A 26,141-nucleotide genomic window follows, 5' to 3' on the forward strand; every position below is an offset into this window, starting at 1 on the left:
AGTGTGAGGTAAGGGTCAAAATGCATTTTCTCCATCTACATATCATCATCCCAACACACTTATTGAATAGAATATTCTCCTCCCCTTTAAGTTATGTTGGTGGCTTTGTTAAAAATCAGTTATTCATACCTGTGTGGTCTGTTTATAGGTAGACAGTTTTGTACTCTCCACCTATATATCTATATTTTTAGCTATACTACACTGTCTATATTAATATAGCATTAGAGCAATTCTTGAGATTCTTATAAACCTCTTTTTTTTGCAAAATAGTTTTGTATATTGTAGGCCTTTTGCAGTTACAGATAAATTTTAAATCATCTTGTAAATTTATTTTAAGGACTCCAAAAAAGACTGCTAGATCTATGACAGAAAATAATATTGTATCAACAGATCAATTTCCAGAGAATGGACAAATTAACAATAGTGTTTCTTCCAATCAATGAACATGATATATTTTGCCAGTTAGCTAGGTGTACTTTGATTTTGTACAGAAATATTTTGTAATTTTATGTGTATAAATTGAGCATAATTTTGATATCTGTTAGTATTGTAAGTCTTTGATGTTACTTTCAATGGTATTACTTTTATAACTACATTTTCCAAATATTTGATACTAACACGTGGAGTTGATTTTTTTGTATTAATCTTGCCTACATCCTGTTACCTTGCTAAATTCATTCATTATTTAGACTAGTTTTCAAAGATTGATTAGAAATTTCCAAATGAATAACAATATCATTTATAAATACAGTCAAATCTAATTCTTCTTTCCCAATCTGTATGTTTCCTTTTATTCTTGTTATTGATTGGCCAGCATCTTCAGCACAACAATGAATAAAAGTGTGACAACATATCCTTGTTTGCAAATCGATGGGAAAACATTCTGTCTTTAACCATTAAATATTGCATTAGCCATAGGTTTTCATAGATGCTCATTATCATTTTGATATAGTTTTCTCCCCTTACTTTCTTCTTTCTTTCTTTCTTTCTTTCTTTCTTTCTTTCTTTCTTTCTTTCTTCTTCTTCTTCTTCTTCTTCTCCTTCTTTTTCTTGATTGTCAAATGATCCTTTATGGAAATAATTTCCTTTGCAGTTCTTAACCTGGCTGGATACTCCACTGCACCATTATCAATGTCATCTATGATGACATGGGGGGCAGAGCCATCAATGCAGATTGAGCAGTCCCAAGGATCTCTTTAATGGTTCCAGAGAGTTCTCTGGCTACAGATCAGTGCCACATCTATTGGGCAATGTCAACAGTCTCATCAAAAGTGGTAATTCCACTGGGCTTAATGTTTTCCTTCTTCTTTCTGTCTCTTGGCCATTCCTTGAGGGCTGTGGCAATCAGGCAAAGGCAGAAGGTACCACTCTGATCTGCACCTGTCTGTTCTGACTGGTTAGTTTCATTCTAATCTCAGACCCTTCCACTCACCGGTTGCCTTGGCCATTTCATTACCAACCGTTTTTGGAGACAGACCCCATCAGCTGATCTTTGGGGTGAGAGCAGATGTGGCACCAAATTTCCCACAGATGCATCTCAGGCACACAACTTTGATCTCTTTGTGGTTGAACTTAGGCCACATGGTAGTAGAGGTGGGTGGTGTCAGAGGAACCTGGATTTGGGACAACGGAAGATAGCTGCACCTTTGTGTCCTTTGAGCCAAAAGTCAAAAGCTTCTCTTCCATTTTTGTTGAGTTGTTTTATTGTCATTGGATGTTGGATTTAGTAATATATATATATATATGGATTGGATTTAGTAATATATATATATATATATATATATATATATATGAATTCAACCAATGCAGATCACCACATGTGATCATATGATGATCTCCATTTGTTGATTTTTTTTTTCAATATTGAATCTATCTTGCTTTCCTAGGATAAACTGCACTTAGGCATAATCCTTTACCTCTGTATAAGTATTGTTGGATTTCATTTCCTAATTATATTTTGTGTCTATTATAAATACTGATATGTAATTTTATTTTCTTGTGATTTTTGTCTGGCTTTCCTAGATATTCTAAGACCCTACACTATTAAAGAGGAGTGTAAAGATGTTGAATGACATTACATATTAAGAAAGACACTCTTTAAAATGTAGAACAGTAACTACCAAAAATGTTATTTACATTCTAGAACAAAGAATGGAATAAGAAAACACTATAACTTCAACAACAACCTCAAATAAATAAAAAAGAGGGCAGAAAAGGAGGAAGGAAAAAAAAAGCATTGAAAAGCCCTTGATAAACATAGGTAAGCTTTTGGACATTTTGTTTAAGGTAGGTCTTATCTCTTGAATTAGTGTTCCCATTTTTTAATAGTTGACTAACTCCTTTCTCCTTAATTAGTCTGCAAGGATATATGAGCAAGCATTTTATCTTCAAACTGTCTTTAGAAACCATAAATTGCTAGCTCAGTATTTGGGAAACTGTATGTGCTCAGGAAAACTTCTTTGTTTCTTCTCAAGGTTAAATACTTGGTTGGTGAATGTCTAGCAACAGGGGAGGAAAGCAAATAACATATTTTCTCATTAGGATTATATGTATTATATATTTTCATCCAAGTCTGATAATTCTTCCCTTAATTAGCCATCAGTGACTTTTATTGAATCACATTCTGTATTTAATTAGTATTTTTGAATTGAAGCTATTCTCATTTTACAAGTTAACTGTAGAAATACCTTGTGGACATTTGACTAATATTTTAATTAAAGCATAGAGTCATATGAAAGACATACTTCTTATCTTGGATAACTGTCACCTACTGACAAATATTAAAGTTTTTAGTAGTATGATTATATAGTGGTAAATAAAGATTGTAGGCAAGTAATTATCTAATACTTTAATGAAACTCTTTCCTCCACTTTATTTTCTTGTGTTATTTATACCTCTATTTGAGCAAAAGAAATTTCCATGCAGTATAGTCATAAATACTTTCTGTTGAAAGGTATGCTTGGGGCGCCTGGGTGGCTCAGTGGGTTAAGCCACTACCTTCGGCTCAGGTCATGATCTCAGGGTCCTGGGATCGAGCCCCCGCATCGGGCTCTCTGCTCAGCAGGGAGCCTGCTTCCCTCTCTCTCTGCCTGCCTCTCCATCTACTTGTGATTTCTCTGTGTCAAATAAATAAATAAAATCTTTAAAAAAAAAAAAGGTATGCTTAAAGATTTGAATAAGTGAATGTTTTAGCCGCTGTTTTTCTTTGAAATCCAGGGTCACTGTTCACTTTATATTTTCACATAATGACTGATCTAAAGAAATATTTTTCAAGTTATCAAAATAAATTTTATGGAAGATACATATTAAACAAGACCCCAATTAGTAAGTTCACTATTTTCATATTTAAGGCCAACTGAATGAGATCATATACAATCCATACAATAGCAACTAAGCAAAAATCTTCACGCTTAAAGTTTACTCAAATGCAAGAGTAACTATAACACTGGTTTATTTTTTAGTCTGTTTGAGACAGTGCAGTAACTGGAGGCATGGGAATGACCACGCTAATCCTCAGGGTCTCTATTACAACACTGACCCATGGAGAGCCATGTGGATAGGGCCATGTGTACATGACTGTAGTCAAGTGCAAGAATATGAGTACATGTATATGTTTCTTAGAATTTTGGATTCCCAGCCAAGTGAATTTTAACAATTCTTCAGATAAAAAATGAAAATAGCATCTGATTAGGAGCATCTGCTCTAATCTTTGAGGGCTCTCTATAAGGTCTTTGCTAGATAGCCAACCAACATCATGCCTTTCCCCTACGGTACAAATACAAATATGATGCATAAATCTTTGTTCTCATTCATAGGGAAACTCAATGTGTTGCACTGTTATTATTTTGGGGAAAGATTCCTAGATGTCATGGGGCATTTGAGGTACTATTATTACAAGAAAGAGTGATTCGTTACTGGTTCTTCGAGGGATAACACAGTGGGATACAAAGGTTGCCAAAATACACTATCTTTCCACTTTTGTTTTCATTAGGAAAGGTTCTAATGTCATAGCTTTTTTAATGTTACAGACTCTGAACATGATATTTGAGATGTAGCATAAGATTAAATAATCTATCCCATATATTGAATACATACTTCCTTAATTCTCAAAATGTAAAATTAAAATAGAATAAATGGCTTTACTATGAATGAATAATCTAAAGGATTGGCAGGCAGGGGAAGTTCTAGCTCCTAAAGTCTAATCCCTACCATAGACTTTGCACCCGATCAATTATTCTACCTTCATTTTCCCCAATATACTAACTGATAAAAAGGGCATGTTAGCGTTTATCCACAAGAGGATGCTTCAAAGGATGAATAATTAAAAGGGTTGGCAAGTTCCTTTTAATTAGAATGGTTACACAATTGCCAACAAATAATTACCCCTTTTTTCAAAATTGAATGCCCAGAGGTTAATTGACTTGCCAAAGTCTCAAGCATTATCCACCTGCATCTATATTCAGATTGCTAAATACATTTATCTTTTAAATATTCATGAAGCATTAAAGTTCCAAAATCCAGTAAATTATGTAAAAGTATTTATTCTTTGATTGATCAGATATAATTTCATTCTTTAGCCATTTCATGTAGGCAAATGAAGCAATGTAACACAACCCTGATAATCTTGATAAAGAAGAAACACAAGGGCCAAAGAATATTTGAGCAGGAGTTCATGTGTTCAAACAGTCTCACCGAATGTTGATATTCTTCTGATTATAGCTTTAATTTTTTTATTTTTATTTTTTAAAGATTGGTTTTATTTTTTTTATTTTTTAAAGATTTTATTTATTTATTTTTAACTTTTAAAGATTTTATTTATGTTTGTGAGAGAGAGAGCATGCCAGAACACAAGCTGAGGGGGAGGTAGGCAGAGGAAAAAGCAGACTCTCCACTGAGCAAGGAGCTTGATGTGGGACTTGATCCCAGGACCATGGGATCACAACCTAAGCCGAAGGCAGGCACTTTACTGACAGAGCCAAGCAGGTATCTCAAAGATTTTATTTTTCACTAATCTCTGCACCCAACTTGGGGCTTGAACTCACAATCCTGAGATCAAGAGTTGCATAGTCTACTGACTGAGCCAGACAGGCACCTGATTACAGTTTTTAAATTAGGAGATGATTTTCATATACATATCTAATGTTTAGAGATGGACTGACAATCTCCAACTGTCAGGAATTTAGGCTTAATTAGAATAATACTAATAACAGTGATTTTAATGCATTAGTATAGTACTTTATTTTTTACTAAAGGCTTTATGTTGAATTTATCAAATAAGGCAATTTCAAAAAAATATTGTACACTTAAGAAAGCAGCTCATTATAAGATAACTATTAAATTTTTGAATTTTAATAGACATTTGAGAAAATGAGAGATTAAGGAAAATGTGAAAATAAAGTGAATATTCATAGAATGCAAAAATAAGCAAGTTCAGTCCATGATTTTCCCATTTATAAGCGTTGTATCAATGGTCAGTGTGAGAGCTGCTGGTCAATAAGAAGAGATAGAAAAGCAAGCCCATATGCATTGTGGTTGTTAAAATTCTTGTCATCTGGAGATTTTTATTGTTCTGGGCTAATACTATTCGAGTCCCTGGTACATATATTTTAGCAGATGTCACTGACAGTACTATGATGATAATAAAGAATTCTTTGTCTTTTTTCAAGAGATTTTTTTTATTTGTATAAAGAAATACTATAAGTGAACTTAGGTGTTTTATTTAAGTTTAGAAAATATATTTAAAACTAATACAGCTGAGTAATATATGTTTATATATTTAGTATATGTTTATTATGTACTGGACTACAGAGGCTATTCTAGAGCTTTCCTAAAACCAAACATTATGTGTACGGTGCCGGGTTAATGGGAGGATCTCTATAAATGCTAACAGCATTATTCCCACTTCATGAACTCTGTTACCCTCAGATTCTTTCCACTGGCTTCTCCTTTTAGTTTACAAACATGTTCAGCTTTTTCCCCTAACCTATAAAAAAGAAAAGAAAGAAGTAAACCAGCCTTCGTAGACTGCGACAGCCTTCCTGACCACCCCTGTGTTCTCCCCTAAGTCTCTGTCTCCTTAGGTATTTCTTGTGTTCTCCCCAACCCTCTCTCACACCATCCCCAACTATTATTTAAATGTTCACTTTATAATCACATCTTCATTCTAATTAGCTGTAATCTCCATGAGGGTAGAGAATATATCTCTTTTATTGCCCATTGTTCATTGTAGCCTCTGAGCCATAAGAGCCAGAAGAGTGAATTTGAGGAATATTTGCTAAATAAATGAATTCTTACCACATATTTGTGTTATGTACCTTCCTCAACCATTATTCTATTTAAAAATCCTGTTTTAAATTTGGGCCTGGTACACCCATCTCTAAAAGTAATCTCAATCTCTAGTTACCACAGGAGCTGACTCTGCTTCTCCAGTGTCACTGGTTTTCCTAGTATTTTTGATGACATTATTAACATTTTTTCTTTTGTTTTATTTGTCTGTTGCATGTTTTCCTAGAAAGTCCATTGAATTTTGATGAATCTCTTTATCATTGGCTATCTCTTTTCTATTTACTCACTGAGTGACCACATCCAATCTTTTCCTCTTCATTGATCATTCATAGTTTATGGCTTCCGTATCTCTACCTTCAGTCCACACATCTTTCTCCAGAGCTTGAGAATCCAATTTCTACCTGCCTGCTGTACACCTCATCTAGGTATCTGCTTTCAGTTCAGACCTACGGATTCTCATACTTTCTTTCTTGTCCTCTCTATGTGAGAAGCTGAACATTTCTGTTCATTTCCATCCAACTCTTCCCACTGTTTTTCTTGTCATTCTCCTATCTCAGTCTCTTCATATTATCCCACAAGTTGTTTTATCATTTATTCTGATCCTGATTAGTAATTGTTCCTATGTGTTTCCTGTTTCAAAGCTATGAGACACAAAAAGCCTCTCTTCTAAGGATATACCTAGAACATAGCTTAAAGAGACTATACATAAGTATGAGGAAATAATACATGGTCACAAACAAGGTCTTATTGGAAGAAACAGTGAAAGTAAGCAGGGGCTTCAAATATAAAGAATAATTTACAATTCATTTTATTAAAAAAAATTTACTTATTTATTTGACAGACAGAGATCACAAGTAGGCAGAGAGGCAGGCAGAGAGAGAGAAAGGAGGAAGCAGGCTCCCCGCTGAGCTGAGAGCCTGATGCGGGGCTCCATCCCAAGACCCTGGGATCATGACCTGAGCTGAAGGAAGAGGCTTTAACCCACTGAGCCACCCAGATGCCCCATAATTTCCATTTCTCAAACTATTCCCATACATTTGTAACTTTTTTTTTTATATTTACCTTTGCAAACACTTGGTCTATAAATATGTGCATAGTTCAATTAAAGTATGTCTTGGCTATTAAAAGTAGAAGTGGTTGGAGTTGACTGGCCTTCAGGACTTAGTATCCATGCCTTGTGGAGGTCAGTACCCATGAAGACTACCATGCTGACAAGTCCATATGGTAACAACTGCTTCAAACAATTGATAAAGGATATTTGTGTCTTAGAAGAGCTCTGAGGAGTTGAAGGGGAAAAAACTTTTCTCAATTTCCCATTCTAAGTGTTAGGTAATGGTTGGTAGTGGTTGCGTGGAGATATATGCTAAAATAGCTTTTGAGGTTACCTCTGGCTCAGTGGGAAAGATTGAAGTAATCAAGCAGTAATATCTACATGGGCACTAGGAATGTGAAGAATGGTTCAGAGTGGTGTATCACTTTATTTGTTCAAACTAAGCTTTTTCAGGTTTCCATGTGCTACCTTATCCTGAGACTTAGTAAATGCTCACTGTAATCATACCAATTATAATTTTATAGTTGTGGCTTTGTTTCCACTTGTTCTTAATTATCCATTTTCTTAATGTTTACTTGTCCTTTAAAAATTTCCTCTATGTTACATACTTTTGCAGAAGGAGCATATACTAAATATTGCCATGTATTCTATCATTTCATCAAATTAATCTCTGGCTAATTCAATGATGATCCAACTACAGAATCATATTCATCCATTCCCATTTTTCCTCTCCCCCACAATGATATTATTCATTCTGATAGTCCAAACCCCTTTGTTTTCTTGGTATTAGTGCCTTATTTTGTCAATATTCTCTGAGGATGGGAAAATTATTTCTGGGTTCATCCACTAAAAACTACATGAAAATGTTTGAATTACATTTTGATCAGTTTAATTACTTTTGCTTCCTATTTGCAAGTATATTTGTACTTTCAAAGAGATAAAGAAAATTTCTAAGAATATCCTTTACCTCTTTTTAAATTTTAAACTTTTAAGAAGTTCAAGACGAGGGATATTTATTTGTATAATATAGTTAATAAATTGTAGAGGGATATAGACAGGGGTGATAGAAAGATAAAGTTAAATTACATGAATATGTCAATAGGTAGAGCAAAGTTCATCAAATATAGGCAATTTCATAGAATAAAAACTGAGTACAACACTAAAGAAATGGTATGTGTAGAATTTAGGATTGTGGTTACCACTGGGATGGGAAAGGTGATATGACCTGGAAACTCTTCAGGTATATTCTATGCTTTGTTCTTAACCATGTAATGGGTATTTGTATTTTCAACATATTACTACTTAAGAACTATACATACATTTTATATGCCCCTTCATCTATGATGTTTTAACAAGTAAAATTGAGGTAAGGTCTTTCATTTTCCAAAGTACAAGTACATTCTCCTTTGTTCTTTTAATATTTATGTCTTATTTCTCAGACTTTGGAGTCTATCAGTAACTTATGAAGTAGTTATTTATAAACTCATCCTTTGACTATCTTCCCAGTGATTCAAAATAAGTTCTCAAAGTCAACAGATGAATGGGTAAAGAGGATATTATATATATATATATATATATATATATATATAAAATATTCCATCATATATATATATGATGGAATATTACTCATCCATAAAAAGAATGAAATTCTTCCTTTGGCAATAACATTGCTGGAGCTAGAGAGTATTATGCTAAGCAAAATAAATCAGAGAAAGAAAAATACCACATTATTTCACTTATATGTTGAAGTTAAGAACAAAACAAATGAACATATGAGGGGAAAAAAAGAGAGGCAAATCAAGAGACAGACTATTATCTATTGAGAAAAATACTGATGACTACTGGAGGGTAGCTGGAGGAATGGGTTAAGTAAGTGATTCGTATTAAGGAGGGCACTTGTGATGAGCACCAGCTGTTGTATGTACGTGATGAATCACTAAATTCTACACCTAAAACTAATATTACACTATATGTCAACTAACTGGAATTTAAATACAAATTTGGAGGGTAAAAAAAAGAAAACTTGTCTTTAATATTCTGAAACAAGAAAGGGGGGTATCTTTCATTGTAAGGCTGTAAGAGGAAGGGACTATACAAGGATGAGAGAATAGGGACTCCTTCCGTTCTCCATGAGGTGGCTTCATTCCAGAACTGGCGGTGGCTGCAGGTGACAGGTGTCATATATGATACAGGTGTCATCTGTGATGCCCAGAAAACCAACCGTCTTTCTCTGGACCATTTGGTAATTGACCTTTCCATGGTAACATCCAAAAGATACCCATTTAAGTCTCATCACTGAGAGGAGGATCATATTTTCCTTCCTAATCTCATTATTGATGTGGGAGAAATGATTAATGTGAAAGCCTTAAAATAATCATCCAGGGTTAATTCTTGTTGGGAAGTCAACTGTCATAACCATTACAAGCACTGAATATGATGCCTGGCATATTGTGGGACTTAACAGTATTGAACTGCTACCATAGTTTTTTCATATCTTGCCTAAATTCATAAGTTTTAGGATTCTTCTGAACTCACATTTTTGCCATGTGCTTTTAACATTTGTGTTTGTTTATCTTTTTCACTAATTATTGAGCTGCCAGGGTGATGGATATTCAACTTTTTTCTGTCATCCTATGTGCTTTGATTCCTTCTCACTGATTTATTGAGAAGAATGTATCTAAGGGTTTTTTTTGTTTGTTTGTTCACTTTTTTTTTTAAAGATTTATTTATTTATTTATTTATTTATTTGATAGAGATTACAAGTAGTCAGAGAGGCAGGCAGAGAGAGAGAGAAAGGGAAGCAGGCTCCCTGCTGAGCAGAGAGCCCAATGTGGGGCTCGATCCCAGGACCCTGGGATCATGATCTGAGCCGAAGGCAGAGGCTTTAACCCACTGAGCCACCCAGGCGCCCGTGTATCTAAGTTTTTACTTCTCTCTTTAGTTACCTCTCCTTGCATCATTTCTTACTCATCTTAGGTAGGGGTCCACACAGAGAAACATGGTTGAATAAAATTGATGGAAGGACTGAAGTCAAATAACTAGCTGCATAGTGAGAGATCTTATGCAAAGTTTTATAATGTGTTACTGGGAAGAAAACAGTGCTTCCCAGGAGGAGACACTGAATGTAAAAAAAGACAGGAGAAAAGAGAAGTTGGTAACATTAGGGAGCATCACTTTTTCTACAAGTATAAAAATGTGTGGTTATCAGAGAGAAGTGTCTTTCTGGATGTGTGTATTAGGGGAGAATGACAGAGATCTCCCAAGATAACCAAGGGAGTGCCATTTATTGCAGGAAGGGGAGGTATTGTGTCAGCACCACAACTGAAGGACAGCACCCTGCCTTGGTAATTTCTAGTGCAGAATTTCCTCCACTGACATCCACAGAATGAATACCTACAGAGACTGATCACCCCCAATTTTTCTTTACCTTTTAAAATTGCCTTTCCTGGGGCACCTGGGTGGCTCAGTGGGTTAAAGCCTCTGCCTTCGGCTCAGGTCATGATCCCAGGGACCTGGGATCAAGCCCCGCATCGGGCTCTCTGCTCAGCAGGGAGTCTGCTTCTTCCTCTCTCTCTGCCTACCTCTCTGCCTACTTGTGATCTCTGTCCGTCAAATAAATAAATAAATAAAATCTTAAAAAAAAATAAAATAAAATTACCTTTACTGAAGAACTGAAAATTCCTACTTCAAGAAATATATGAGTTTCCCACGCCTTTGTCCTAGATACTTCTTTCTCATCACTATTACAAAAAACATTGGTTTCCAGATTTTAAATACCATCTATGTGTTCATGACTCTTAAACTTATATAACTAGTCTGGACTACACACCAGTTGTGACTAACTAGACCTACATATGACTAACCATACCTACATATCTAAGCATAACGAGACCTACATATCTAAGTATACCCCTTTACCAGGGTGTAGCCATCTGACTAACTCTCAAAGTGGAATGTTAGTATGAATCATGTGTATGTGTATTACTGGTCATGTGTATTACTGGTCACTGCCTTTAAGAAATAGACTTGTTTTTTCTACTCTGTATCTTCTTCTAAGCAAATAAAGTGGAACACAAGATAAACCTTCGATGCTACATCTTGATCATATCCAAGGTGACTTTTGAAACATATCTGGCGTATGATAGAACTGACATGAATCTCTGAATGACTCGTTGGAGTAGAACTACCCATGCTTTCTAGGAACACGAAATTGTTCCATTACATGTGATAAAAGAGACATTTTATTCTCTTTGAGCAAATAATTTGTTTGGTGGCCTAGCTAGTACTTACTAACTAATATATGAACATAATTGCCTAAAGGTATTATAAGTATCTCAAATTGAGAAAGTCCCAACTTTGATTTTTGCCCCAAATCTACTCCTCTTCCACTCTTTCCATTGCAGAAAATAATAAAAATCAGTTACTTCTTATTTTTATTACATTTCTGGAAATAGTCTAGGTGCATTAAATATATTTATTCATTTTTCCTTACAATAACTCTATGAGAGCACTATTTTTAATCTACATTTTATGGATGAGAAAGCGGAAGTACAATGACATCAAACAATATACTAAAGGTCATTTAGCAAGTGTCAATGACAGAATCACATCCACCCATACTGGCCACCTGATGCATGTTCTTCATCATTTCACTCTATTGCCTCTATGTGATTCAAGAACAATTCTTTTAACCAACAAATATGTTATTTTAAAAATATCTGGGGGAGTTGGATTCAAGAGAAAATATGCATAGGGGATAAAAAGGCTTTAAGTAAAATTAACACATAGAAATATTTACCATATGCCAAACAACACCACAGAGGGGAAGAAAAAAATATATATACATGTATACAACTTTTAGCTACCCAACTGGTGCCTAAATTACTTAGTGGACAAGACAGAGAAAAAAAATGGATTCACATATTACTATAGTTGCCTGATTGAATAAATGAAACTACTCTTTCAAGTTTTCAGGATACTAATAGCATAGAGAATGTTTTCATTGATTATGATATTATTTTGAACTACATTCGTTACCAGATTCCACAAATTAAGCATTTAATAAATTTCAAAATATGCAAAATATGCTAATCCCTATGCACACATTTACATGGAAGTCAAAACTATATTGATAAGCAAATAGCTCTCTGATTATCTGGAGTGAGGCAGAGGTGAAGCTAGAGTATACAAGGTTAGGAATATATGGAACATTTTCCTCTAAATCATTCAGAAATATATTTTTAATGCCTAGGGCTTGAAAATGATTTGGAAAGAGATAGTTTGAGATAGATTTCTCTGACTAAACCATGGCTGTATACATATTTTGCCATTTACACGTATATATGTGTATACATACACACACACACACACATACAGACACAGATACGTTAGAAAGATGGATGGATAGACAGACAATAGCTAGCTTGCTAGCTAGTTAGCTAGCAAGCTAGATATAGAGAAATATATATATATTTTCCATTTAAAGTAAACTGAGAAGATAAAGGTTAAGTCTTCTAAATAAAATCAATGGCTAAACCAGAAATTAGCCTTAAGACAATAACAATACCTCAACATAAGAATGGCTGGATAATATGGAAAGAGTGGGCTGAAGTCATCTTCTATAAATAATCTTGTTTCTATTCCTATAATCACTTAAATATTTACTGTCTACTATGTATCAGGGACTGTTATGGACACCCAACATGTACCAGTTTAAAAGCAAAGAGTCCAATTTACTCAAAGTTAAAATTCTAGGCAGACAAAACAAATAAATATAATATTTAAGTAAATTATATGCTATGATAAAAATCCATAAATGTGAAATTTTTCAAAGAGCAGAACAAGGAAGGGTAGTCATGAAGATTTTGAGAGTAAGGGTGTATAAGCCCAGTATTAGATAGAGTGGATAGGATAGGCTTTATTGAGAAGATAACATTTGTTCAAGTACCTAAAGAGAGGTGAGAGTTAGTCAAAGGGGATATCTGAAAAAGAATATTCTAGATAGAGGAAATATCCAGTGCAAAAAACCCAAAGTTCCAGAATCAGTGTGCCTGGATCTAAGTGAATAAGGATGAGAATGGTAGTTAAGAGGAGTAATGAAGTAATGGGGGTGGCCTGAGTGGCACCCTTCATTAAGTGTCTGACTCTTGGTTTTGGCTCAGGTCCTGATCTCAGGGTCATGAGATCAAGCCCCTGTTGGGTTCCACACTCAGCAAAGAATCTTGAGATTCTCTCTCCTTCTCCTTCTGACTCTCCCGCTCTCTCAAATAAATAAATTTTTAAGTAATAGGGAACAGCCATAAGGGTATTGGCTTTTACTCTGAATAAAACAGTGAACAATTACAGGGTTCTGAGCAGTAGAGCAGTTACATGATCTGATTTCTATTTTAAAAGGAGAATTATGGCTGTTCTATTGGCATTGGTGTACATGGGAGCAGGAATAGAAATAGAGAGATCTGTTTAAGTTCTTATAATCATTCAAGAAATAGTTGGTGTTTCAGACCAGAGAGGTAATAAGTAGTTGTATTTTGGATATATTTTCAAAGTTGAGCAACAGGATGATGTAATGGATATGATAATGTGAAATAAAGAGAAGTCAAGGAAATTTGTACTAATCACTCAAAATAGTGGAGTTGAAATTAACTGAGAAGAGAAATACCTGGTGTTTAAAGACATAAAACTGATTGGGATGACCAAGGAGGTGAGTGAATGTAAATGGGAAGAAAAGAAAACTAAAGACCTCATGAGTCTTGGGGTATTTCAATAGTTAAGGAAAAAGTCTGGGTTATTAAAAAAAAAAAAAAAAAAGTCAACGTGGAAGACTAAGAAGAAAGAATAAGAAATTTAGTAGGAGGAAACCCAAAAGAATGTGGAGCCCAGACATCAAAGAAAGTATATCATGGAAGAAGAAATGCTCCACTCTGTTAAATTTTGAAGACATGACAAATTCAGCAACAATGGAAAAGTGACCACTGATGGCGTAGTGGGAGTGAAAGAAAACTTGGAATATGTGGGGGTATGAACATATGGGTTGAAGTGGTCCAGGAGAAGATAGAAGAGAACTGAATGGAGCAAGTCAAAACATTTCTTAAGAATTTTGCAACAAAGGAGAACAAAGGAGTAGAGCAGTCTTTGGGGGAATCAAGATTGGATTTTTTAAAGTCTGAAGAAATCATAGCATATTTGTATGCTGAAGAGAAGATCTGGAGAGTAATGTGATTAAGAAGAGAGACAGGGGGTAGTTTCTAAAGTTAAGTCCCAGAGTTGTTAACATGAACTGGGCTTTAATGCATAAACAGTGGGAATGGCCATAGATAGAAACATGGATGTTGTCTGGCTCTTTCCTCCTGAAGCTCCCCCACCTTTGGCTGGCTGGCAGAGGAAGAAGTAGAGAGTGCAGAGCCCCACATGAACCAATCTGTGGGCCAGGATGAAAGTGTTAGACATGACTACTCCCCACATTACACTGGCTGAAAGGAGTCATCTGTGATGCCTAACTTCCAGGACAACCAGAAATCAGGCTGTTTGTCAAGAAAGAAAAGGACATTGGCTTGGTGAACAACTAATCATCCACTCCCACACATTTAGCTTCTTGATTCTAAAGTTAATTAATTAATTAATTAATTGTGGGTCTTCTTACTGATTACATAACATAATATAATAAATAAAAGATAAAAAGGAAGGGTTTTTATAGTACTGTCAACCTAAAGATACATCCGAATTTAATAATGTTAATGTGTAGAAAACCTCCTGATAATCACTTATTCTTAAATAAAACATGCTACAATTTCTAGATTTTACTTAGGTTTAAAGAACTATTTTATCAAGAATGCTGGGTGGCTCAGTCAATTAAGTGTCTGCCTTTGGCTCAGGTCAGGATCCCAGGGTGCTGAGATTGAGTCCCGCATTGGGCTCATTGCTCAGTGGGGAGACTGCTTCTCCTTCTGCCTGCTGCTCCCCCTGCTTGCACTCTTTCTCTATCAAACAAACAAATAAAAATCTAAAAAAAAAAAAAAAGAATAATTTTACCAATAACATGATTTGAGGAAAGATTTTGGCTCTTGTGTCCAACCCGTTAACTTGGTTATTATTTAAAAAGTTCTAAATTACAGCTAAGGTCAATAAGTAATATGAGTGCATTAATATTTAAGTGATCATATGAATATTAAATGGATCTTATGTTTTGTTTCATTTTTTTCTTGTTACCTGACTGGTTTTTCATTATGGGATTCAATTTTAAGTATGCATCTAGTAGGAAACTATGGGCTCAGGTTAGTGTTAGGATTGAAACTGAAGTTGAATTTAGAAACATGGTCAGCGGTGTCAGAGTCACAGGTTAGGTCATGAGTTAATTTTAACAACTTTTAAAAAAATTTTAATTGATCTCTTTCAGTACCTACTGGTGTTAATGTATAATGCTGCACTGCTCTTATTCTGTCAATAAATTTGTTCAAGTCCCATTAATTGGGGAGATAGATCACTCTCTTGGTGCCAATATGCCATTTTAGTGATGTCCTTTTAAATAAACTTTGACTCTGGCTTGCTTTTCTTTAAGGTGTGACTCACTCTTTGTGGAGGAAATTGAAATACACTTCCTAATCTCTGCTGAAGGAAACCTGAAAAATCTAATGTAATTTTCCACAAGTTGCCTCAAACTTTTACCGTTACGCTCAATCTCGATTGCTTTTAATATCATTTCATTCATAGGATCTGAGTCCACATACTGTGTCAGCATTTTGGGCTTTCTTCTGAGAGCCTGGGAGTTGTCTGATATGTAAATGTAAAATCTCAGAAGCTTTAAAGAGTTCATCCTCAGAGCTGCAGATTCACATTATCCTGTTATCATTTTCTCAGTGTTGGATTCTCCCTGGTGTTCTAAATGTATTGAGGTTGGAAAAAAGGCATTTATGCTGACATGTACAACGTTACATGAAATAAATAATGTACAACAAATTCTATCTAAAGGAGAGGAATATTAGATAATAAGTTTAAATTATCATAATAGAAATGTCAAAAACTGAAATTATGTTATTAATAAATATGACTACCTTTCAGCAGATGCTATCATTAAATAGGAGGTAGTTTACCATTTTAAAAAACCTTAGAGGGAATGAAAGAATCTCAGAGTTGGTAGGGGAACCAGAAAATATATGGTGCAAGCCCCTTTTATAAGAGGTATAAATCTCTCTCACCGAGGTTCATTCTTTCTGATATCTGCACAGAACAAATGAATGCAGAGATGAGTAAATCTCTGAGTAAATTTGCCCAAAAACCCTCTCCAAGAAACACTAAGTACTCCTCTGTCAAGAGAAGCCCTTCATTTTCCTCCTCAGACTTGATTTGCTAATGTAGACCTTGGTGGTTTTTCCAGAACCAGATCTAATTGTGATTTATTTCCTTCAGTCCAGGCCCTTAGTGCCTCTTCCTACAGATGTTTTCGAATATTGAATTGTTCTGAGCTAATTTCATATCTGTCTTATTTCTTTCCACTTCCAAATTTACTCTGACAAGCGTGACTTGTTGGTACCTTTGAGTTCCTTATGCCTGAGGGCACACGCACAATCCGTGACTTTCCAGAAACAGCTATCACCCCCTTCCACTCCACAAATCCTGTTGCACAAATATGCTTCTATAGTGTAAATGTTCGAATAAATATGTTGATTTTATCTTTTGTAGTTTCTCTGAGCACAGGATATAGAAGTAAGCATAAAGGAAGTAGCATTTCATGACTTTAACACCGTTTCATCAGGACCAATCCCGGGTCATACAGTATGTTGACAGATCGTGTGTGTGTGTGTGCATGTGTGTGTGTTTCTTGTACCCCACCTCCACCTGTCCATGTAGGCACCGAGCCTAGTTGGCTGCTCTCTCATTGCCCCTCACGTGGCACCACAGTCACTGCTCCTGCAGTCATTTATTTTTCCTTATTTTGTTATATCAACTCTCTAACTTCCTCAACACATCAGCAGTGAATGGGAAAGAGCCAATTAAACATGCCAGTGTAGATTTCAAAGACCACTTTAAGAGTGATATGTTTATGTGTTCTTACAAGGTGTCTGGTTTTGAAAGAAAATCCTGTTAAAACAATGACAAAATTAATGTCTCTAATACTAGATTTTCAGGAAAACTAAAAAAAAAATTAATTTTTTTTACATAATTTCAAGCTTACAGAAGAGTGGCAAGAACAGAGTCAGAGACAGTGTAAGCCCTTTTCTTTTTTTTAAGATATATATATATATAAAATAGGGGGTAGTTTACCATTTTAAAAAACCTTAGAGGGAATGAAAGAATCTCAGAGTTGGTAGGGGAACCAGAAAATATTTGGTGCAAGCCCCTTTTATACGAGGTATAAATCTCTCTCACCAAGGTTCGTTTTTTCTGATATCTGCACAGAATATATATATATATATATATATATATATATATATATATATATATATATTTAGAAAGCATGTGTGCCAGGTTTGGGGGTGGTGGCAGAAGTTGAGGAAGAGAGAGAATCTCAAGCTGACTTCCTGCTGAGTGCAGAGTTCAATGTAGGGCTCTATCTCATGACCCTGTGATCATGACCTGAGCTGAAATCAAGAGTCAGATGCTCAACCTACTGAGCCACCGAGGTGCCCCTGCCTTTTAGTCTATATTTAGAGTCCCCAGTTTTGCTCTGAGCTGTGTGCTTTATCCTTCCTCTTTTCTCTCCCTCTCCCTACACACACAGGTGCACACACACACAAACACGCACACACTTTCTTTTTCTGAACCACTTGAGAATAAGTTACATACCATGTGCATTTACTGCCAACTATTATAGTGTACATTCTCTCAAAATAAGGACATAAATCAGTAAGTGTAGAGTTACCAAGTCCAGGAAATTTAACACTGTTCCATCTAATCAACCTCCTTTCTCCCAATTTTGTCCACTGACCCAATAATATTCTTATAGTATTTTTTTTCTCTCCAGGATAGGATCTAGGTTGGGGTGCCTGGGTGGCTCAGTGGGTTAAAGCCTCTGCCTTCGGCTCAGGTCATGATCTCAGGGTCCTGGGATCGAGCCCCGCATCGGGCTCTCTGCTCCGCAGGGAGCTTGCTTCTCTCTGCCTGCCTCTCTGCCTTCTTGTGATCTCTGTCAAATAAATCAATAAAATCTTTAAAAAAAAAAAAAAAGAATCTCATAGTTCATGTTGATGTCACTTTTAACCTAGAGTCATCCCTTAGCCCTCTGTTATCTTTAATCATCTTGACATTTTTTGAAATTTATCCTACCCTCCCACCCTTTTTTCAGTAAAATGTCCTCATAGAGTATTTCTCATTTTGCCTTTTTTTTTAAGTAGTTTCCATGCCCAGCCTGGAGCTCAATGCAGGACTTGAACTCATGACCCTGTGATCCAACGAGAGCTGAAATCAAGAGTCACTTAACCAACTGAGCTACCCAGATGCCTTACATTATTTGTCACTTTGAATCTGAGATATGTTTCCTATGATAGGCTCTATCCAGCCACACATATTTAGTGGGATACAGGTGTGTACTGTGTTGGGTCTTCAGCCCATCACATCTGGAGGTCCACAACGTCGATCTGCTTCTCATTGGTCATCTTTATTTTGATCATCCACACAAGATGTTATCTAGTTTCTCTTGTATAATTATTTTTTTCTCTACCAGCTGACAAGTAATTCTTCAGAGATACTTTAAGAACATACAGATATGGTACTCCTCATAAAAATATTTCCTATCCCCTAGTTTTAATGACCATTGATGTCACATGCTAGAACTAATACTTACTATGATAGTTGCAAAGTGATGGCTTTCTACCACTGCACACCTTCCACAGATAGCACGCAAAAGTTGGTTTGAGGGTAGGAAAAGAATAAATGAAACAAGATGGGATCGGGAGGGAGACACACCATAAGAGACTCTTAATCTCACAAAACTGAGGGTTGCTGGGGGGGAGGGGTGTAGGTAGAGGGTGGTGGGGTTATGGACGCTGGGGAGGGTATGTGCTATGGTGAGTGCTGTAAAGTGTGTAACCTGGCGGTTCACAGACCTGTACGCTTGGGGCTAATAATACATTATATGTTAATAAAAAATTTTAAAATTAATTTTAAAAAGTTGTTTTCAACAACTTTTTAACAAAAGCAAGAGACTTCTCTCCCATTTTAGTTATCTATCTAATATCTGTCTATTGTTCTATTACCTATAATCTCTGCGCATTTCTAAATGTTTATAATTCATTACTGTCCTTAAATATTTTTGTGCTCAAATTGTCCAGATTTGACCAATACATTGTTTTTTCAAGCTGGCCCTCATGTTTTTTTTGTCATTAACCATCATTTCTTTCCGCCTTTCATTTTGACATAAAAAGATGCTTCAAAACTCAAGTCAAATCTTACTTGACCAAAACCTGATACAGTTTTTCCAATCGGATCTAATCCCTTTTAGAGGATAATGATATTAGTAACTAAGGTCTGCTCTAGGTATGTTGACTGCTACTGGAATGTCTTTTTTCTAGACCTATTTAACAGCCTGAACTAGAAAAAATATATTATATATATCTATATATACACACAAATACTATAGCATATATATATACATACATACACATGTATACATATATATATACACACTGTAATCACAAGTATGTATAGGTACATATTCACACACATTATTTTTAAAAGGGCTTCCTTCTTGTTTTCTTCCATTCCCCATTTATTTGTTACTTTCTTTATAGTGAGAATAACAGCTCCCAACATCACCACCATATTTACTCATTTGTTCAATCTAGAATACATTTAAATGTTTCCAGAATTGCTTCAATCATATGTATGTTTTCTCGTTTCTTACTTCTCACATACAAGCCAGCACACCGTAGATGCTCTTTGTACTTTTCCTTTTCACTTAATATATCCGGGATATCCACCCCATATCGACTCACAGAGATAATTCTCAGTTTTCTTAACAGCTCTAATGTACCCATTTTGCAGAGATAGCCTGTTTATTCAAACAATCTCCCTGTAGTTGGTTGTATCGGTAGTTTCCAATATTCTGTTTTTATAAATGGTGCTTCAATAAAAAGCTTGTATATCTGGCCTTCATGTCATTGGAGTTGTATCTAGAAGTGAAATCGTGTGCTGAAGATTAAATGCATTTATATCTATGATGTGATCACTCTATTTGCATTTTTTGGCCCATTTCTGGGTCAATTTTAAATGGAAAGACATTTTAGACATGGAAACTTCCTCTGTGGTTGGTAATATCTGTCATACATAGACATCAGTTACATGTGTAAGAGTGAACTAAATTTACTAACACAGACATTCATCTTGCAAGCGGAACAAACAAGAAATAAGCTAGGAGTAGCTATAGATTGGCTTAATCATGGTCCCTATGATCACTGCTGTAAATAGTGATGTCTGCTTTATATGCACTCATTTCTGTGCAAGCAAGGGGCAGTGAGAGTCAGACATGATGTTTCTTTAGAAATACACTCTTCATCAGCAAATAATAGATTGTGCTATCCCTGGTGCCCATGTGTTAAGTGGGACTAGAGTTGCACTCAAGTTAAGACAAATAATTCCCTTATATGCTGCAAGTAGACCTTTAAGGCCCGTTACCAACTCCCCTGGTTCTTTATTCTCTTTTGTCTGGCCCACTAACCAGTGCAATTATTTTTGGTACTAGAGAGGAATTCTGATAATAGTTCCCAGTTTCCTTCGGCTCCTATTCTTACAGAGCTGGACCTTGATTTCAAGTCTGATTATATTGTCTTCTAAGACTTACGTTGAATTTCTATGTGCATAAAAAAAAGTGCACATTGGTATATGGCCTGACAAATTTCCACAAGTGTTACCAGCACGTAGCTCAAGAAACAATTACCAACATCCCCAAAACCTCCCTTGGTGGAGAACTTCCAGCTACCACCCTCTTACAAGGGAAACCACTACCCAGATTTCTTAGAGCATAGGTTTTCCTGTTTTTGCCTTTTGGACAAATGGTAACGTAGAATATATAAGAGATTTTTCTGTGCTATACATCTTTTTTGCATAGACTTGATAAACCATACTGTTACACTGACACTCGGTCTTTATGAGGTCAGAGACCTCTCCATACTGTGGCCAGATTGTCTGCACTGACCCAGAGCCCAGCTCACATTCAAGTTTGCAAAATATATGTGCATTTGATATTATTAACCTCTTAACATTTCACTCCACATCCCCAAGCTGTCCCCAGGTGTGACGAGAAAGGAAGCTTTGCTGTCCTAATTCGTATCCCCAGCCTCCTCGCTGTTACAACTTCTGCTATATTTTCTCCCCTATGGAAATCTTGAGCCTCTCATGTGTTCCTACAAATACCATCTTGACACTTAATTTCTCTTAATAGATGTAGGTATGTGCAGCATACATCAGTATCCATTATATACACATAAACTAAGAAAATAAACATTATTGTTCATGAAATATGCACCTAATTGTACACTATTATTCTAACGTGCACTAAATCTCATAATTCAGTCAATCTGTTAACAAATATTTACTACGGATGTTCTCCGTGCAAAGCACTAGCCTAGTTGATGAGACCCAACACATAACAAGATGAATAAACTTCTCAGAGAACTTACATATGATCACCCCCCATTATATTTCCTTAAATACAGTATAATGGTGAGAGTGAAGCCTAGGGGGGACACAGGAACCAAGGGCCAAACTTGGTCCCTTACTTTTCAGGCTCTTGTTACAGCATTTCACACAGAAATTCCTCATCAAGTCTGGACTCCGTGAATGGCAGTTAGTATGAGCAGTGGTGTTTGATCTTAGTCAAAATGTTGAATGCTTCTGCACTTCAACAAACTCCAGTGAAAGATAGATAGATTTGGTTCTATTAATTACCACAGATTTTATATAACTTAGGGGAAGGTTAAGAGTTATTTTGTAGTAGGGGTTGAGGATGGGTATGTGTCTCTGTGTGTGTTTTAGTTCATTATCACTTACTCTGGGTCCAAACATAAAATTCTCTTAATAGTAATTTCTTCAGTCTTTGACTTGAAACTTAAAAACAGGCGTGTTCACATTGCTGCATATGATACATAAAGCTAAAATGTAACTTCCCTCTATTACTATTCCAGGAATAAAACTGTCAAATTATAGATATTTAACCATACACTGACCTTACTATCTAGCAAGTCATGAGGACAAACCCAGTGGAAATCTCTTCCAGTATCACAATCACAAAATCCTTTCAAAGGAAAGGAAACTTCCGTATTTTTTCAGTTCTGTTCTCAAATACTTGTTTGTGCCAGGCTGAATGCAAACAGCCTGAATCAATTTATGATAAATTTGTCTTTTCCTGCTGCTCCAGGCCATCCTGTACAGCTCTATTTTCCACTTTGCATACTGTAACAAAACTGAGAAATACACAAACAGGACAGTCGCCGTGCGAACAGAATGAACAGTGGGCATCACGGAGGGCCTGAGATGAACACGACCTCTGCCCTGCCCTTCTTTCCTATCTGAGATCAGGGGGCTGAGTTTCTTAACCTTCTCTGAAGACTCCTGTGAGGGCAGCTAATGAAACCCGCTGTTTTCAGATAGAGACTATTATAATCCAAATGGAAGTAGCAATTACATCTCCAGTTTCAACTGGAGAAAGGTGTTTTATTTTGGGGAGACCTCTTCTTTTTTTTTTTTCCCCGATAGAAGAAATGCCAATAATTGCTTAGAATGCATGTCTTCCAGAATCTGGTTTTTAATTAATATTATATCCCAAGGAATGAAATGATGTCTATAGTGTCAAATGGAGTCAAATGATGTCTTTAGTTCAGAATAAAGTGGTATGTGAGGCTGAAAACTTGGGCACTTTTTAAAGGCAAACATCTTTTCATGGGGTGCAGTGAGGGGTTGGTCCATTCTGTTTGCATGGTTTCCAAAAGCGTCTTTGGCTCATTTGCCAACCGGGAGAGAAGGACTCTGAAAATGTTTCTTTCAAGTTTTGCTTGTAAACAAAATGAATGCAGAGAACCATGTAAGTACTCAGTAACCAGTCTCTGATGGTTTGACCCAGGCATCTTCCCTGAGTTTGTGAGGACAGTTGCACAACTCCTCTCAGAAGCCACGGTCTTTCTCGTAAGACCATTTTTTCTAGGATTTTATTTATTTGTTTATTTATTTGAGACAGAGAGCCAGAGATAGTGAAAGAGAGCACAGGAGCGGAGGAGGGGGAGAATCAGGCTTCCTCCTGAGCAGAGAGCCCAACGTCAGACCCTGGAATCATGACCTGAGTTAAAGGCAGACCCTTAACCAGCTGAGCCACTCAGGCACATACACAACACTATCAGTCCTGCAGTGGTAACAAATAGGTTTTAATGGCTTAACTTTATAAAGTGCTTTCCTAAAAGTTATGTGTTGCGGGTTGACTTGAACCCCTCTAAAATTCACAAGTTGAAGTCCTAACTCCCAGTACCTCAAATTGTCACCTTGTTTGGAAACAGGGTCGTCGCACATGTAAGTAGTTAAGACGAGGTCACACTGGGGGAGATTGGGCTCTTAATCCAATATGACTCCCAACCTTGTACACAGAATGGTGTGGTGTCTACCTATGCCTTTCATGCATGTGCAGCACATTACAGTTAAAATGTGGTGGTCAGCGCGTTTCTTGCTCACTGTGAGAGAGAGCTGAGGTGAGCCATGGTGATGGGAAGTGTGGTGGTGACGGTGTCTTTAGTTAGCCCAGGACTCCAGGCCCAGCTCCATGTGCTCCAGGGAATGTGCTACCTTCTCTAACTTCTTAAATTTGCATCTATGGGATGGGCTTAATAATATCAATAATCTCCATCATTTAAGTTATTTAGATATTAAATTAGATTAAAGCATATCAAACACTTAATGAACCCTCAACAATGCTGGTTGGCCCTTACTATTTATTAATTGGTGCAGGTGGTGTTCTGAATGGCTCTGCCGAATGACAGGATGGTTTTTGCAGACTTCACTACGGCTGCCTCTTAATAGGGTGGGAAACCATTCAAATGGCAATAACAGTAGTAGACTTACTGTCTCATCAAAATACATCCGTGTGAAGTTCATGGGCGAAACACAGATGTTTATCTCAAATAACCTTTTCATTTGAAAGAGTGATACAATTTTTCTAGAAGTAGAAGTCTATACTTTACTCCCCCCCAACACACTCGAAAAGTCACCGATGGTAACTGAGTGAACTGGTCAGACAGCTTATCAACACATCTTTCTGCCAGTGTGATAATACAGCCTATAATTAAGCTAGTTTATTCAAGCAATCCAAATTTATTTGCCAAGACATTTTAAGATTCTATCAGTTCTTTCTCAAAGTCAATATTGACTAAATTAGTTACTTGGAAAAATTGGCCATGTAAGTGACAAACGGTACAGACAACTTCAGGGTCACCAGGGGCACACGTATAGTGAGAGCTGCCCAACATGACCAGTTTACTTACAGCCATTGTCCTCATAACTTGCTTTTAGAGTTTTTGAGGATAGGCTCATTGAGACTACTCACTTGAGGTCTTTAAACTGCTTTTAATACAGTGTTCTATAATTATTAATGATAATAGTAATAACAATACTGATAAACAATTAGGAGGGAATGAGATGTTAGGAAGATAAGAGGAGCCTATATATATATGGTGCACTGTTCCAAGCAATTTGATTAATTCATCCAACTCACAAAAACCCCACAAGATAGATACTATTTTACCCCCTTTACAGCTAAGGCAACTAAGGTCTATAAACAGTTGATGAACATGGTTAAACATTCACTGTTACTAAGTGTTGGGAACAAAGCATTTGAAGCCCAGCCCCAGAGCCTGTGCTATCTTGTTCTAGAAATCTTGTGTCTACAGTCAAATTGTTTTCATTTAGCCAAAATAAGCAAGTGGTTATTATAATAAGGATGCTTCTTGACAAACCAAAAATGGGCATTTGATTCCCTATTAAGTACTGGGGTCAGTGTAACTGGATTTGTAGCTCAAATGTAAGAAATATCACGTCTCTTAACTTCAGTGCATTTATCTCCAGAATGAGGTACTTCAGCTCAATTGTACACTCGGAAGCATCTATTATGTGCTTGGCAGTGAACTCCACATTAGGAGTATTACAGAGATGGGCCCTAGAAGACACCAATGCTCTTTCAACATTGGATAGTTACATGATATAACTTCAACATTACTGATCTAATCCTTTAGATTTCCAAATTTTAAAGAAAGGTCAGATTTTTACTTGTTTGTGATAAGAAAATTGGGAAAGATATGAAGACGCATAGTGTCTTACTATCCATTCCTATCTTTCAGTAGAAGATTCATCTGCTTCTCTTGTCTATATCACCAGTTCCTTACCTTCTTAGGAACCCAAGAAACCTTGGTGGACCATGACCCTCAACCATTCTGAATGAGGCGTGTGTGTGTGTGTGTGTGTGTACCTGTGTGTGTTCCTAGGACAACCTGGGCAAGCCTCTTTCCATTAGGACACCTATAGTCATAAAATAAAATTATAAATTTATATACTTAGCACAACTTCTAGATTTTTCACCCCTAGAAGGCAGTGACTATATCTGGTTTATCTCTAACCCTCAGTAAACAGTAGGTGCTCAGTAAGTGCCTTTTCATCAAAGCTTATGCTCTTTTCATGGTAAGTCTGCCTGCAATTTGCACTGCAAATTCTTTTTTTTTTTTTAATTAAATTAAATTTTTTTCAGTGTTCCACACTTCATGTTGATGCACCACACCCAGTGCGCCGTGCAATTCGTGCCCTCCTTAATACCTACCACCAGGCTCACCCAACCCCCCCACCC

General features: G+C 36.3%; 1 protein-coding gene and 1 pseudogene across 1 annotated transcript in view; both read right to left on the bottom strand.

Moving 5' to 3' along the window:
- Positions 1–26,141, bottom strand: part of CNTNAP2 (contactin associated protein 2) — a 1,944,007-nt gene that overhangs the window by 1,282,786 nt on the left and 635,080 nt on the right. The gene's annotated exons all lie outside the window — the stretch shown is intronic.
- LOC116568848 lies at positions 660–1,638 on the bottom strand (annotated as a pseudogene).

This window comes from Mustela erminea, chromosome 11 (assembly GCF_009829155.1).
Source record: "Mustela erminea isolate mMusErm1 chromosome 11, mMusErm1.Pri, whole genome shotgun sequence".
Classification (NCBI taxonomy): Eukaryota; Metazoa; Chordata; class Mammalia; order Carnivora; family Mustelidae; genus Mustela; species Mustela erminea.